Below are 5156 nucleotides of genomic sequence, written 5' to 3'. Positions count from 1 at the left end.
GGTGCAGTTCAGTAAAATTTAATGCCAGACAGTTAAAACAGTCCAAAGGCAAAACGTTCGCAGTAAGAGGCAACTTTCTTGGGGGGGATGAGGACACATTTGTAATACCTTAACTAATAAAAAAAGAGTATTTTTTAATTTTTAATTTTTCAATTTCCTTCTATTATTTATTTCTGGCTTTATTCCATTATGGTTAGAGTAGATACTTTAATGATTTCAATTGTTTTTAATTCATTGGTTAAAGACATACATGGTATGTCCTAGGGAATTTTCCTTGTACATGTGAGAAAAATGTGTGTTCTGGGGCTGTTGGTCAGTGTTCTGTATATGGCTGCTAAGCCTAGCTGGTTTGTAGTGTTGTTAAAGTTCTCTAATTCCTTATTGATCTTTTTTCAATATGTTCTATCCATTATATCCATTATTGAAAGTGGAGTGTATTTAAATCTCCATCTATTATTGTAGAACTGCTATTTCTCCCTTTAATTAGGTCAATGTTTGCTTCATATATTTTGGGGCTCTTTTGTTTGGTGTGTAGATACATAGAATTGTTATATATTTTTGATGAGTTGACCCTTTCGTCAATATATAATGTTCTTCTTTGTTTTTAACTTAAAATATATTTTATCTGATGTTCACATAACCACCCCAAATCTCTTTTGGTTACTATTTGCATGGAATATCTTTCCTATCCTTATACTTTCAATCGATTTGTGTCTTTGGGTCAAAAAAAGAATGTCTTGTAAGCAGCATGTAGTTGGGTCATTAAAAAAAAGCCCATCTTGTCATCTCTGACTTTTAACTGGTGAATTTAATTATAGGTTTTTAACAGCTATAACATTTCTCTTTCATTACATATGGTTTATTTTTATTTGTCTCAAGGTATTTTTCTAATTTTCTTAGTGATTTCGTGTTTGACCCTTTGGTTCAAACTGATGAGCAGGACTTGCTTCTGCCATCTTGCTATTTGTTGTATTTAGTTCTTATATCGTTTTCCTCCTCATTTCCTCCAAAAATGCAATCTTTTTTTTTTATTTCTAGTGAAAAGTTTTGGCTCTCTTCAAATTTTTCTGTATATTTTAAAATCTATTTTTAATGGTTACCATGGAAATGAAATTACAGTTACTATCTTAAATTAATACCATCTAGTTTGAATTGATACCAACTTAGCATTAATAATATACACTAACTACTCCTATCCAGCTCTGTACCTCTCTTGATGTTGTTATTGTCACAGATTTCATCTTTATACATTATGTGCCCCTTAACGTAAGTTTATAATTACTAGTATTGTTTTATACATTTGGGTTTTAAATCTTAATGAAAACAAAAGAGTAATAAACTAAAACTATAATAACGGTAGCTTTTACAGGTGTCATTTTTTTATTAAAAAAATTTTTTTTAATTGCCATGCTCAAGTTTTCCTTGAGATGTTGGGCATGTTTGGGTCACATCAGCTGCCAGGCTTCAGTTCACAGTGAGTACATATGGAGTCGGCAGTATATTGGGGTCAACATTCACACATTCACACAGAATGTGGAAAGCTCTGCTTTTAGGCACCGACACCCACAATTATTGCCCTGCCTTTACCCAGACTCATTTTTTTTGCTCTTTTCATATAGTATATATTTTATTAGTTTACACTAATACGTTCTCATATTACAAAGGCAATTTATTATACGAATCTTTCTTTTGATATTTGAATAATCTGAAATAAGTTAGAGCTGTACATTAAAAACCCTCATTTGGATAATAAAGACAAGGTAAAGAACAAAAAATTTTCCATCTTACAGGTGGACATTGAAGTGGACCTAATTTGTTGTTCTTTTTAAAAGCTTGTTTGTGCCTTAATTAATAAGCTTACCATTATTTCCATCACTGGCTTTATCCAGTGCTTTCTTAGCTTTTTCTTTAAATAGAATTATTTCCTCTTTTGCTCCTCTGACAAAGCCTGTCCATTTTCTTTCACCATGATCTGAGGAAAGGATGTGCATCTGGGTGGCCTGAAATTTTCAGCAAACAGCTAATCTTTTCTGCTTCAGACTTCATGTCAGCATTTTCTGCTAACTTCTGCTTTTCTTCTTGCTCATTTAGCTCATAATTTAGCCTCCACTTTACTTTGTTTTCTTCATGTTTTTTTTCCCCACAGTAATCTTTCTTGAAAAATATTAGCAGATCTGTGTCTTTGTACTTTTGTCCAGGGATCTCCACAGCTTTTTAGCAGATTCAGTGCTATTAAGCACAGCAAATATTGATTCCTCAGATGTTTTGTGCAGTATTCGTCTCATCTGAATATTTAGTATTTGACTTTTATCTTCTAACTATTCTTTTTTGAAATCATTTTTTTAATAAAAGATTTTCTTTCTTTTTAAAAAATATATTTTTTTATTGATTTCAGAGAGGAAGGGAGAGGGAGAGAGAGAGAGATAGAAACATCAATGAGGAGAGAGAATCATTGATAATTGACCTCCTGCACGCCCCCTACTGGGGATGAAGCCCACAACCTGGGCTGTGCCCTAATTGGAATCGAACCATGACCTCCTGATTCATAAGTTGATGCTCAACCACTGAGCCACTGCGGCTGCTCTAACTATTCTTTTATGCCATCAAGGGTTGCATCAGTAGGGAAGCCTTTAAAATAAACAGATATGTATTTTACGCCATTTTATTTATTTACTTTTTTTCCTTTGTTGTTGAATTTATTGGGGTGACACTGGTTAACAAAACTATACAGCTTTCAGGCACACAACTCTACAACACACCATCTGTATTCTGTTTTGTGTGTTCATCACTCCAAGTCAAGTTATGGGGAAATGCCATCATTTTTATACACAGTCACGCCAGGGAGGAATTTGTTTGGAGATCTTCTGATTTTAGTTTTATCTTCACTTATTTCTGTGAGTTCTGCCTTTGATTTGTTCAATGATCCTACTATTACATTAAAGTATGTTAGAAGGTTTAACCTATTGAATTTTATCATTATTTCCAAAGATATCCAGCCTTCATCCATTTTGATTTGTTCCTTTAAAAACTTGTCCCATGGCAAAATTGAAGCCACCAAAGTAATACTCAATTTGATGAAAGATTTTGGCCTCCAGAGCAGCCATTTTTTCATCACTATTTTTGGCTATCATGGCTATCTTCTTTTTTTAAAAAAAAAAATATTTTTATTGATTTTGTTAGGGGCAAAAATAGAATACTGGAGACTAGCTATGGTTATGGTAAATATTAATCATGAGTGCCTTGTGTTGGTTAAAGACAGGACATTCTGACCTGGCTGGGTGTAGTATGCCCCCAGGACCTGGGAGTCAACCTTGGAACCATTCTCATTCAAGAATTGTCTTGGAATGATTAACAACCTTGTTGCCTAAACAATGGAGTCCCACCCCAGCCTCCTACTTCCCCATGCCTGTAATCCCTACTTCCCCATGTAATCCTGGTCCTACCCTATATAAGCAGCAGGGGGGCTGCAGAGCAGATTTTCACAGATGACCTGCTGCTCTCCCATACTGCCAGCAATATTGGAATACATGCTCATATATGATTCAACCCTGTTTCTGCTAATTGGCGTAAGAAGTGACAGGCAGCAGAGACCCTTTGATTGTCTGCTTACAATTTCAGAGAGGAAGGGAGCGGAAGAGAGAGAAACATCAATGATGAGAGAGAATCATTGATTGGCTGCCACCTTCATGCCCCACACTGGGGATTGAGCCTGCAACCCAGGCATGTGCCCTGACTGGGAATCAAAACGTGAACTCCTGGTTCATAGGTTGATGCTCAACCACTGAGCCATGCCGGCCGGGCAGTTGTGGTTATCTTTAAGGTCTCAGTCCTGCAGAGCCGGGCCACAGGATCACTCAGAGTGACTGACTGCAGTGTCTCATCTTCCCCCAGATTCAATTAAAGAAAAAAGAGATTTGTGGTTTTATCTTTTATTTCTTCTCTTCTTTATTTCCATCCCATTTTCTTTTTTGTTCCTCTCCCACTCTCTCCAGGGAGAGTACACATGTAGTTCTGCACTTGTGAGGGAAGAAGGTATCTACAACTTTCCATTGAATTCTCCCTGTTTTGAGCCCGATGCCTCATCTCTGTATTTTGCTGTCCCAAGCATGTCTAAGTGAGGGGACTCTCTAGAGCAGTGACACGCGAACTCATTTTTTTGGTCGATTTTTCTTTGTTAAATGGCATCTACACTAATAAAAGACAAAGATGCTAATTAACTGTACCTTTGCTATGCCCACCAGCCAATCAGAGCGGCGATATGAAAATTAACCTAACCAAGATGGTGGTTAATTTGCATATACCAGCTGGGAGTGAAGACTGAAGACAATGTAGAAGGAAGCCAAGCACTGCAAAAGGGAGCAAAGTAGAGGCGGCGGAGACAGGAACGGAGCCAAAGCAGCGGAGGCAGGAGGTGGGAGCGAAGCTCAAAAGGTTCACCATCACTGCTCTAGAGACTTAGTGGTTAGTCTGCCACTCCTCCACTTGTATTTTGAGCCATGGTTTTCTTCACTTTGGTCCATCAGTTACTGAGCCTACATCTGCTTCCAGAGCACAAAAGTTATTGAAATCTCTTGTCAATTGACATCCTTTCTCATAATAATTTTATGCTGTCAGTTCTTGTTTCAATAATGTTGTGTAATAAACAACCATTCTATTTCACAGTGATGTAACACGACCAACTCCTCTCTCTGTCCCCCCGTCCCCATCATCCCATAGATCAACTGGTCAGTGGTGGAAGTTCCTCAAATTGTGTTCCAATTATTTTATTTCTTTAACATATTTTAAATTGTCCTCTTTCAAATGTTTCTTTTGCCTTTTTTTCTGTGATTATATTTTGCAGATAATCCATTGAAAACTAATTTTAAACAAACGTACTCAAGCCTATTTATGTTGCCATCCAGTGACCTTGTTTTTGAACCAGGTGTAGCAGAATAACTGGATGCAATAACATCTGTGGCCACTATTGCAGAATTACCCTTTCTAGTCCATATTCAAAAAATTCTAAGGAAGTCTCACAAAAGAAAAAAAGCTAAATCAGTAGTTTTCATTCTACCTATGTATAAAGTTATTGGCAACATTTTGCTGTGTAGATAAGAACCCTTTAGCCCTCTGTCAGATGGCTTATTTTCCTGGATGGCTTGAGGGCTGGAGGATGT

At 36.7% G+C, this 5156-nt stretch overlaps 1 pseudogene; it reads right to left on the bottom strand.

Moving 5' to 3' along the window:
• Window positions 1-1844: 1844 nt before the first annotated feature.
• Window positions 1845-3131, bottom strand: LOC102764283 (annotated as a pseudogene).
• Between the last annotated feature and the right edge of the window lie 2025 nt (window positions 3132-5156).

This window comes from Myotis davidii, unplaced genomic scaffold (genome assembly GCF_000327345.1).
Source record: "Myotis davidii unplaced genomic scaffold, ASM32734v1 scaffold450, whole genome shotgun sequence".
Lineage (NCBI taxonomy): Eukaryota > Metazoa > Chordata > Mammalia > Chiroptera > Vespertilionidae > Myotis > Myotis davidii.
This window is presented reverse-complemented; position numbering and strand designations above follow the sequence as displayed.